Source organism: Lathyrus oleraceus, chromosome 5, assembly GCF_024323335.1.
Source record: "Lathyrus oleraceus cultivar Zhongwan6 chromosome 5, CAAS_Psat_ZW6_1.0, whole genome shotgun sequence".
Lineage (NCBI taxonomy): Eukaryota > Viridiplantae > Streptophyta > Magnoliopsida > Fabales > Fabaceae > Lathyrus > Lathyrus oleraceus.
The window spans coordinates 533659829-533672510 of NC_066583.1; the positions used below are offsets into that span (position 1 = coordinate 533659829).

A 12682-nucleotide genomic window follows, 5' to 3' on the forward strand; every position below is an offset into this window, starting at 1 on the left:
TATCACGATCATGACGGGTAACCCATCATGAGTCTGCAATAAGCAGATGTTTGTTTTGATGATGTTAAATTGCAGATTTCGATTCTTACGACTTTTGTGGATGTTTGGAGTACTGTTATGCTCAGTTAATTATGTTTAAATGATGTGTTAGAATGACTCACTACTACAGAAAACACATATAATGACGGTTACGGAACACATATAATGACGATTTCACGTTCGTTGTTAGGTAGTGTGTGATTGTATGTATGTTGGTTTCCATAACATGTGGGTGACCGTGGTTATAAGTTAGGTAGTGCGCTACTTATAGCAATGGGTAAAGAAAATAACTACTGTGAAATCATTTATAGGTCCTGGGTTCAAATCTCTACAACAAAATTCGTGTGTTTTATTGTTTTGATAGCGCTCTACTTATAACAACGCTTGAATTAAAAACTATTGTGATATTATTTGTTTTTTAAATATATATTTTTCAATTTTACAATATTCTCAAATTTTTAACCTGAACATTTTTGAGTCATATCAGACCAAAAGCATCAATGCACCCATTTGTGAATTGAATTAGATCAAACATTATATTACATCAATGACACAATTCCATTAGAAACCAAAAATTGTATATTACATCAAAACCAAAATGGCACAAAACAACTTACAATGTACACATCATTACATCAAATAATACTATTTTGTTGTCTTGACTTTAAACGCGTATAATTTCAAATAATAATAGTTGTTAGAAAATAATATCATTTAAAATTATTATATACAAAAAATTACGAATGAAGAATATAAAAATAATTACTTGTTAATTTTCCTGTATGCCTTCTTGATGATCGTTACGAATAACATGTACATCATCTCTATCGACTTATTCATATGAAGCAGGCACTTGTGTTGCATAAGAAGGAGTGGAAGGAATATCAAAACTTTCATCACTGCTATGAGAAATGTGTTTTCCTTTGAGAATAATTGACCATCTCCTTGATAATTCTACAGGTGTCACATAAAAAACTTATTTTGCTTGAGTAACCATGATGAATGGTTCGATGTTATAAGTTGTCATACCAAGGTCAATCCGTGTGAATTCTAACTCATCAGTTTGTACATCATTGTTATTAGGAACCCACTTGCATTTAAATAAATGAGCTTTAAAAATAACATAATCAATCTCCAAAATATCCTCAATGCTACCATAAAATGTGGTGGTTGCCAAAATAGGATTCTTATCTTTCAAACTAGAGAAATACATGGATTCAGCCTCAACCATAACCCTACTATTTTGCATTGTACTACGATCATCTTTTGCTTTTGCATAAAAGGAATAATTAGAAATGTCGTATGTTGTCCAAGTTATCAAAGTAAATTTTGGCATGTACGACAACCATTTATTTGTCTCAGATGCACCATCATCATTAGAAATCCTCTTATTAAACCAACTTACGAATTCCTTCTTATGTCGTATCAACAACCACTTGCCATTCATTCGGGATATTTTTTCTTTATAACTATTTTATGATTAGCTATGTAAGGTTCAACTAAATTAAGATTATTCAATATATAGAAATTTGCTTCAAGTACTACCATAATCCAATGCTACCATAAAATGTGGTGGTTGCCAAAATAGGATTCTTATCTTTCGAACTAGAGAAATACACGGATTTAGCCTCAACCATAACCCTACTATTTTGCATTGTACTACAATCATCTTTTGCTTTTGCATAAAAGGAATAATTAGAAATGTTGTATGTTGTCTGAGTTATCAAAGTAAATTTTGGCATGTACGACAACCATTTATTTGTCTCGGATGCACCATCATCATTAGAAATCCTCTTATTAAACCAACTTATGAACTCCTTGTTATGCCGTGTCAACAACCACTTGTCATTCATTCGGGATATTTTTTCTTTATAACTGTTTTGTGATTAGCGATGTAAGGTTCAACTATATTAAGATTATTCAATATATAGAAATATGTTTCAAGTACTACATCACGATCCATTGACTTAATATTTAAACATCCTCATTGAAAGCCTTCAGCAATCTATGATAAGGATGATTGGGTTTTATAAATTTTCGATATTCAATGTAAACGGTACTTTTTTCAAACTCAAGTTGGTGAAAACATGTATTATATTCACATATAGGACACGCTTTATGTCCTTTGACACTATATCCATCCAAATTACCATATGCAAGAAAATGGTTGATTGTGGAAAATAACGTTGCATGCATCTCAAACTTTTCAACATTATATGCATCATCAATGTCAACACCTTTATCACACAAAAGATTTAAATCCTCAATTAATGGACTTAGATAAACATCTATGTCGTTTCCAGGTTGTCTTGGTCCAGAAATCATCATACTTAACACCATATGCTTGCGCTTCATGCTCAACCAAGAAGATAGGTTGTAAATCGTGAGAAGAACAGGACACGAAGAATGGTTAGCACTCAGATTTCCAAAGAGGTTCATTCCATTTGTGGCAAGCCCAAGCTTAAGGTTTCTTGGCTCAAGGCCAAAATCCAGAAACAATGAATCAATTTTCTTCTATTGCAAAGAATCGGCTACATGGCGAATATTTCTGTCACATTTTATTTCATCTGCATGCCATCTAATATTCTTTGCATCATTCTCATTAGCAAAAAGTATCTTTAAAATTGAAATTATTGGCAAGTACCATAACACTTTAGCAGGAGGACACTTCTTACTAACACTGTCATTGTCATCACCATTGTCGTTCTTCAACTTGTAGCGCGACTCACCATATTTTGGACATTGATCCAAATTTTCATATTCTTTCTTGTATAATATGCAATCATTAGGGTATGCATGTATTTTTACATACTCCAAACTCATTGGACACAATATCTTTTTGGCCTCATAATAACGATCCAACAAATTGTTATCTTACGGTAGCATTTGTTTCAAAAAATCAAGCAATTATGTGAAACTTTTACTGACCACCCACCTTTTGCGTTCAAATTAAACAATTTTAACAATGCAGACAATCGTGTAAAACTGGTGCACCCCTTATATAAAGGCACGTCTTTTTCTCTATATAAAATAGCGTAACTATGGCCTTTCATATAAGATGATTATCCAATATCGCATATCATATCTTCTAGTCAATCATCAATATCTTCATCCTCTTCATCCATTTGTGACATCGCATTTTGATTATTGCTAGTGGAAAATATGTAACATATCCATGGGAAGGTACGTGATTTATATCGTTGTTCCGATTCATGTGGATATGTGACGTATCCTAGCGACTTGAATGAAGAATATGTGATTTATCACAATATTTAACTCAAGGATATTCGATGATTCCCGATGCTCCTAGTAGAGCAATATATGATCTATTATGATAATCTTAATGATAGACATGTGATTTATTCATGGGAGGATATGTGATTTATCTTGGTAATCTGGTCATACGAATATGTGGTTTATTCATTGATTCAGTCATATGTCATATGATTTGACCTAGTACCCATAACAAAAATATGTCGTCTATCATAGTGAGTCAGTAAAGGGAATATGATTTGTTCGGGTCTAGCCAATAGAGGAATATGTGATTTATTATGATACTCTGATTTGTGGGTATGGTGATTTATCATGTAGTCATGTCAAGTTCATAAGTACTAGATTGTTGATATTAGGATCTGGATGAAAGATGACCTTGAAGGGATATGAGATTTTCCTATTAGTTGATTTTGGGACATGAGAGAATACCATGATGGGTAGTGATAGATTATATGGTTTAGTTCAGGAATCCACTGAGATTAATATCTCACCCCACATTATTATATTATTTTTTTTCTTCAGATGGGCAGGTGCATGGGTTAGATTTGCAGCAAGAGACTTTACATTGAAGATCTGTTGGATCGTATTTCTGTCGCAATTAAGATTTATGTATGAAAGATGACGTATCTATTAGACTTGTTGTATTGAAAAAAAAATTAGTCCAGTTCCATACTATGATTTCTAATTTAGAGTCTGTTTGTTTTAGTTTTTTATTAAAATGATTTTTCTAATGTAACATAATTTTGTGTGAAAGAAATTTATAAAGAAACTTTTCATTAAGGCTTCAAATTAAAATTTTATTTAGATAGTTATTCTTAAAATGTTATTTTAGATATTTCACATTTTATTGAAATTTTTTTTGAATATCAAAATTTCAAAAAATCACTTGATTTTGAAATTATATCAAATAGTTTTTCATAAAGTTCATTTTTGAAATACATCTTTTTAAAAAATTACGATTTCAACTATATTTTAAATTTCAATAATGTATATTTATATTATAAGATGTTTAAATTAGTCTTTTAATTTAGAAAAAACAGATATAAAAAAACTTATAATATTTTAAAAAACAATTTTATAAAATTTATTTTTAAAAATACATTTTTTTTTAAAGTTAAAACAAATATATGCCCTTATTCCGTATCAATAGTTAATAATGTGATAGTTATTCTAAACTTGTAATTACAGTATTAGTAATACATATAAGAGATTAATTACTATACACTGTCAGTGTAAAAAGTTTTACATCGTCGATTCATCATCAGCATCCGTTTATATTACTTTATAGATTTTTAAAATAAAAGTCAAACTTTTTTTAATATCCGACGTTTATGATTAACTGACGGTGTAAAATCTTTTTATACTGTTCGTGTATTTCAATTAAACTCTACATATAATTCAAAACTCAAAAATCTATTATATTCATGATCAGAGTTACCGGTGTAATTGTTTTCTATACATGTATTGTTGGTTCTTTAACGTCTATCTTTTAGATACACATCTTTAAGAAAAGTATATACATCTTTGAGAGAAGCATATTTAAATAAACTCACATTTTTAAGAGATGCATATTTAAATATTATTTTTATCAATAATAATATAAATTTTAATATTTCTTATGCTTTGGAGATATTAAAAAGTTTAAAGGGTAAAGATACTAGGAAGTGTAACTAACGAACATATAATAATAACGAAGAAGAAAAGACAACTATATGAGATGTTTCTAGAATCATTTCATTAATAAGTCTTTTACAAAAGTGGTCACTAAGCAAAAAAGAAGAAGCATAAGACAAGTTGGTTATAAACCCTTTCAAGGGTTAGAAAAGATGGAGGAAGGAAAGTTATCCAAAAATCACCATGGGATTTTGTGTGGTACAATGAAGAGAAAGATGAAATATCTAAGAGATGCCAGCTTCAAGCATCGGAGGAGAGAGTAATGAAGCAGCTCATAGTATTGCTAGGGTTTCAGTTGACTTGGACTAGGGTAGGTTAGATATTGGACTCCAGACCCAAATTGTTATACATAATATAAATCCAATTTTTTGGGGGGACTTCTGAATGCACCTTAATGCACCTTATATGTTTCTTACGCAGCACACGAATTTTCTAAAGTGTTTCTAATTTTCGGTGATGCATCTCTAGACATATCAAATTCTGATTAAACATTAAAATATTCTGGAGGTGCATCTCCGTAACAATTTAAAATGTATACCATGGATCACACTCAGAAGACATTCTACAATTTAAAATATTCTAGAGATGCATCTCCGTTTATTTTACGGAGATACATCTTCGTAACTTATCATAATAGAATTGTTCATGATATGTTTTGTTTATGTTTGCTCATATGAAGATTTAAATCATACAAGTGATATGCAAAAAATGACATGCATAAGTACAGATGGTCCAAAAATGTCATATATAAATAAAAGGCATATAAATGTCAAAAAAGTTGAGAACGACGATAAAGTAGAATGATGTCAAAATAAAATACAATCCATAGTAGTACTATTACTAATATATACTAATGCACTATTATGTATGTCTGACTACGTCGCATTTGCCTCCTCGACCATCACTCCCCCAATCCTCTGGCGTTGTCTTTGGTAGATCAATGCCCCCTGTGCCTCCGTCATGATGGCATCTAGGACCTACCTCACATCAGACCCATCAGGAAAGATACCTCTGTCAATGCTTGCCTTCGTAATCTCCATAAGACGGTGACATCTAAGCGAGACATCCTCAACATAATCTAACTGTGTCTGGTCGTCCTCTAGTATCTCCTAATGACCTGGCCTAGATGGGACTCTTGAAGCAGCATGCACCATGTACGGATGTGACATCCTGAAAAACCATATGATATACCCTTCGACCTAGCTCCAGTCATTCACGACTATGATACTATGTGCCTCCTATGGTACCAGATGACTTTCATAATCATCAAACATGTCATCTACCTGTATATGTGTCAAAGCAGGAGGAACAGAGATAACATGGTGTCTAGGAATGGTCTGAGTGTAGCCAAACTGTCACATGACACACTCAGGCAGATGAGGAGCAGTGAGACATAATATGCAGGCCAACCATCTAGAGTATATCATTATCTCGTCAAATGGTTTCATCTGACTGTGATCGACATAGCTGTTGAAGTGTATTTCCCCGATAACCAAATAGTCAAGATACATTTTGAAAGGCTCAATCGTTTGGTTCCTTATAAGCAAGGAAAAAGCAGTAGCATGCGACATATCCTCGGTGTAAATCTCAACACTCTCCCTATCGGAGATGCGTGGGAAATGCTGGAGGATCCAAGCCTGAAATGAAAAGTTTGGATGACATGAATAAATCAATAATGATTTTGCAAAGATTAAATGAAAATGACAAAGAAACATTAAAATACCAATAATTATTACTGTCAATAGTGTGATGATGCTTGTGACCTGCTTCATCTTCAATCTACAACTCTCTCTCAACTTCGACTACATGTACACCAAATAAGTGGGGCCCCAACTGTACTCGTGGATCCGCTCGAAATCGAGAAAGTACCATAGATAGACGACATCTGTATAAGTGGCACTCATGTCCAAAAAAATGACAGTGCCAACCAAATATAGCAGGTATGCTCTCATAGCATGCGCTATGTTGAGCCTCACCTGCTCATCATCACTTATGGCCTGATATGCTCTATGTAGCTCATTTGTATATATCTTCTTCAGGTATTCATACCTAGCATGAGCACCCCTAATCCTATCCAACTCCTCATTCTCCTCCCCTGGGTTAGACCCTAGATAGTCTACCATCTTCTGATATGTCTCGTCTTTGGTAATCCTCCCATGATCTAGGAGTCTCCCCCCAATAGGAAGATGTTACAAATACGAGACATCATCGAGTGTGATAGTCATCTCACCAAGCGGGAGATGAAATGATGAGGTCTCTGAGTGCCATCTATCCACGGATGCATTAAGCATCCTGTGGTTTACCGTAGTATAATCGGTCATGCACAACTCCTTCAGGCCAAATAAGGACAAAACCCCTAAAATCAATCATCATTTGGATAAGGCAAGCCAATAATCTTTCGCATGTTGTTAATAAACTTTTGCGGATCACGCTTATGAAAAAAAAGTAATGTCAGACATTTGTCAATTAAAATTAACGTAAATAAAAAAAGAATGAATTGGACTAATGCTACCTATCCTTCCCATATATGTCTGGCAATATGGTCTAGATACAGAGGCAGTAATGAAAAATCAAAAAGGCCTCCTCCAAATGCCTCTGACTCAGCATCCGCAATCACTAGAGGTGGCACTGGATCAACAACATCAGGAGTAAGAGGTGGCACAAACTCAAAAGCATATACATTAGGAGGAGGCACTGGTGAATCGGGTACCTGGTGCCTGCGGAAGAATGGACGGAGTGATGCTTCAGATGGTAAATCGCGTCTCCTAAGGGAAGAAGAAGATTAAGTGACATGAGGGGTATCACGGGGCCCATAAGTAGATGGTTCTGCATGACCAGAGGGACTAGGAGCCTCTGAAACCTGTTGACTTTTCTTCCGCTACACTGATGTGTGTTGAGCAACCCTTTCGTGCCTCAGTCTATCGTATCTATCATCCATTATTCATGTAAGTTAAAGTAAAGCAGAAAACTAGTGAGGCAAACAACACCACAAGCAAGAAATTTTTAAAAAAAAAGTACTGAGAAAATTCCACTGGAATCTGGGAAACTAAAACGCTGAAAATTTCTAGAGATGCATCTTTGGAATTTTATGCAACTCAGAAGCTGCGTTAATGGCATTAATGTACCCCATGAAGTCTCAGAAACACATGTTTTGATCATCCTTTTTAGCCAACCCACGTCTAATGCACTATGTCTAAATTATCTTAAATTATATTTTTACTCATTTCTAACCTTAATCAACGATTTTTACTCATTTACACAGAAACTCAAAAAACATACGAAATTAATGTTTCTAATGTTGTTTCTGATGTTACAAATGTTGATTGAAGTTCCCTTGAGCCTTGTTGATTGAGTTTTGACTTGGTGTAGAGAAAAAAAGTTGAGAGAGTTTGAAGTTGAGTTTGAGTAAAATGAGAAATGGGGAAGGAGAAGGGTCTGACGCGATTTAACCTCCAAAATAATCTGGAGATGCATATCCGGAATATTTTAACGTTTTACTGAGCTTTTTGGTCAAATATATTATTGATTTTTGAACATAATTTAGTAAGTCACTAAATGAAAATTAAATTGAATTTTTCCTTAGCATTTGACTGAATTTATTAAAGGTGAACAATCTGGGATCTCTGAATTTAGTTAAATATTGATATTTTTTCACCAATCAAACAATATAATTTTATAATTCCACTTGATTTTATTTTAAAATAAATTAAAATTTTAAACCAATTTTAAATTAATAAATGAGAAAATAGAATATGTATCGTCAATATGGTATAATTATACAATATCAATCAGTGACGTGTATTACATCAAATCACATTTAAATTTTAAATTATTTTAATGATATGACAAATTTTTAATTTTTTATTAGATGATAATATAAAACTATTTTACACTGATAATGCATATTACATAAATTCAAAATGAATTATTTTATTTTTAACTCATTTTTTACAAATTTAAATTTTGACAAGTTACACTAAATAACTCAAATTAATCAATAGATTAAATCTATTAAAAATGAAAATAAATTTTTGGTACTATGAATACTTTTTTGTAAGAGATATTAGAATCAACAAAATTTGATGTATTTGGTTTAATATATGAACGAAATACAATAACTTTTGTTGACTCAATTAACTTTTAAAAAAGGATAGGAGAAATTATATTTTGTTAAAATTGAATGAATTTATTATTATTATTTACCAAATTAATGCATTAATTTATCATTAAAAATTAAAATTAAGAAAAATGAAATAATAAACTATTTCTTTTTGACTGAAAGAAACTATTAAGATTTATTTCCATAACTATTCTCATTTGTCTCAATAAATAGTCCCTAGGTGTTTGATGATTTTCATTGAAAACTGAAAACTGAAAACATGGCAATCCGTATCAATCGTATGTATCTTTTCATTGTAGTTGTGTGCATCGTTTCCGTTCTGACTCAAGGTATCCTTAAATTTACATGTTATTTTTCTACGTTAATTTAATTTAAATTTTGATGTAAAATAATTGATCGTATAATTGTATCTCCATCAAAGTATATAAACAATAACTCTGGTATTAATTTTTATATATTTGTAGGCACGTATAAAGTGATTGGAACAAAAGAAAGATTAAATGACGCTCCTTCGCCACAAGACTGTGAGAAACGACCTGATTTGTGTCCAGATCATCCTCAAGAGTGTATTAAGAGTTGTGCACAAAAGGGTATCACTTTCGGTAGCGCTTGTGAAGGAGCCCTATGTTGTTGCGGAATATAACATATATGTCTTTGTACAAATTTATGTACACATACTATCGTATGGCTGCTATCAAATGAAAAAATAAATATATAAATTTCAGTTTATAAAATGCATCGTCCAACCACAAATTTAAAATTATTCATTTTGTTTCTCCATCAAAACAAGACATCCAATTATAAGGTGTTCATTGATGTGAGTTAACCTGCAAATTTATTGATTCAAATTGAACAAACTCATAAATTATTTAACTCGCTTATTTACGGGTATGTCCAACTCAATTCACAATAATCAGTACTAATCACAATTTTTCCAAAAAAATATATCTATTTAACATCAACACTATTACTACTGGACCATGAACTTAAATAATTCTAAGATTAAATATTGTATCTGATTTCATTTTATATCATTTTCACGTTATATATTTTATTAAAATAAGGTGTTTTGTGAAATTGTCTACTAATATTAAGTGGATGAATTTTATGGACATTATATAATGTGTTTCATACAAGTTGAGTGTTACAAATGAGTGTAATTTTATCGAATCGTGTTATTATTTTTTTATAATTGAAAAAAAATATTTTTTATTTGAAACTCAACTCACAAACTCAACCTAACCCAACTCATAAATGAACAGATCGATTTTATTTGGTTTGATTTTGAAAATTTGGGTTGGACGATGAACTTTACTCACGATGAAAAGCAACAAAATTTGGCACAAGGCCTAAAATGCACCAAGGAGGTTAACTGACGTCAGTCCATTCGATTGACACCTTAAGAAAATTAATTGGAAGAGCCTGACGCACATATTTTCAAATCGAATCCAAGCTAAATGCATGCTGCAAGCTAATCAAATCCCATAATTGATGATGAACATTCAAAATCAAGAAAGACCCGATTAATCAATTCATTGGGGCCGTTAACCAATCGATTGGCGCACTCAATTTTGAATAATTTTGATTTGATTTTCAATGAGAACAACCCTCATTGATTTCTTACCAAAAATACACTATCTAAATGTCAAAAGACGCATTATAAATATGTATGCACTCTCACTATTTCTTGCACCTCAAGATTAATCTCTTCTAGCATTCTTCTTATGTGAGTTCTCTTTCCATAAGTTTCATCATGGCCTCCTCAAGCCAAAACCCTAGAGAAGCACGAGGAAGGTTTGTGTTCACTGCTGGATTGATAAATAGAAAGAAATAATAGAAAATTATGATCCTAGGGAAGAAGGTGATTCAACCTTAGTACATGGATTCAAGCCTCTTAAAAAGTCATAAACCATATCATCAAACATGTCATACCTATAAGAAAAGTTCCCGAATAAATCTTTTAGAAAATAAGTGGGGAAACATTTGATCAACATCAAGTTCTTTTTCAAACTCATTCAAAGCGCTTCAAAAATATTTTTCTCAAATAAACCGGATGAAAAAGGATTAATTGGGTGTATGCCTCTTTCTTCCCCGATTATTTGGATACTAGTTGTAGAGATTGCTTTCTCAACACTCGTCTTCCGAACTAAAATATGATAATCAACCAAATTTAATCTATTCTTTCATAGATGAAAGAAGATTAATTGGTCATAGGCCTCTTTCTTCTCATAGTGTTTGGATACTAGCTGTAGAGCTCGCTTTTTGAATACTCGTCTTATGTTAAAGAACTATGACTCAATTCGCCTAACATTTTTCACAAAAAATTTGGCTGAAAACGGATTAATTGAGCGTAGGCCTCTTTCTTCCCCGAGTATTTGGATATTGGCTTATGTATTGAAGTCATGAAGTCATGCTAGATGATTTAGGAACTATCAGAAAATTTATGGGGAAGTTTTTGTTCCTGCCAATTGATTGACACTTCACCCAATCGATTGGGTCAGTGAAAAATGTGCCTTAAACATAGGTCTTTTCTTTCCTTTTAAAACAAACCCAATGACTGTTTTTAGGCCATCCAATCGATTGGATCATTAATTTTGACCACAAAAGAAGACATCCAATTATAAGGTGTTCATTGATGTGAGTTAACCTGCAAATTTATTGATTCAAATTGAACAAACTCATAAATTATTTAAACTCGCTTATTTACGAGTATGTCCAACTCAATACACAATAATCAGTACTAATCACAATTTTTCCAAAAAAATATATCTATTTAACATCAACACTATTACTACTATACCATGAACTTAAATAATTCTAAGATTAAATATTGTATCTGATTTCATTTTATATCATTTTCACGTTATATATTTTATTAAATTAAGGTGTTTTGTGAAGTACACTAATATTAAGTGGATGAATTTTATGGACATTATATAATGTGTTTCATACAAGTTGAGTGTTACAAATGAGTGTAATTTTATCAAATTGTGTTATTATTATTTTATAATTGAAAAAAAAAAATTTATTTGAAACTCAACTCACAAACTCAACCTAACCCAACTCATAAAAGAACAGATCGATTTTGTTTGGTTTGATTTTGAAATTTTGGGTTGGATGATGAACTTGACTCACTAAAGTTTGAACGGATTGGATAATGGATTAGAACAAACAAAGTTCAATCCAACCCGTATTCATCGCTATCCAACACTAATGAAGGTTGACTCAGTTGGTAAGGAGAATCACATACTAAGAGGTTGTGAGTTTAACCTCTACAATCAATGTAAAATATCATTGGTGAGTAATATGTAACTCATCACTAGGATGTGTTTTTGATATTTGAGGTAGTACATAGTTTTATGATTGAAATGATCAGAAAAATTCGATTAATCTTTAAAAATGGGGGTTTTGACTTTGCGCATCTCGATAAATGATGTCCACTAACCAAAAAGAGGAGTTTCTAAGTGTTTCGTAGAAATGAAGTGCAAATAAAACTTAATCGGAGTGTAGAAAAGCAACAAAATTTGGCACAAGGCCTAAAGTGCACCAAGGAGGTTAACTGACGTAAGTCCATTC

General features: G+C 32.0%; 1 long non-coding RNA gene across 1 annotated transcript; it reads left to right on the forward strand.

Annotated features, from left to right (window-relative positions):
• The first annotated feature begins 9303 nt into the window (after positions 1-9303).
• LOC127083023 (uncharacterized) lies at positions 9304-9840 on the forward strand. The gene is made up of 2 exons (XR_007788288.1): positions 9304-9435; positions 9571-9840. It is a non-coding gene; the product is annotated as an uncharacterized LOC127083023 (long non-coding RNA).
• The last annotated feature ends 2842 nt before the right edge of the window (positions 9841-12682 follow it).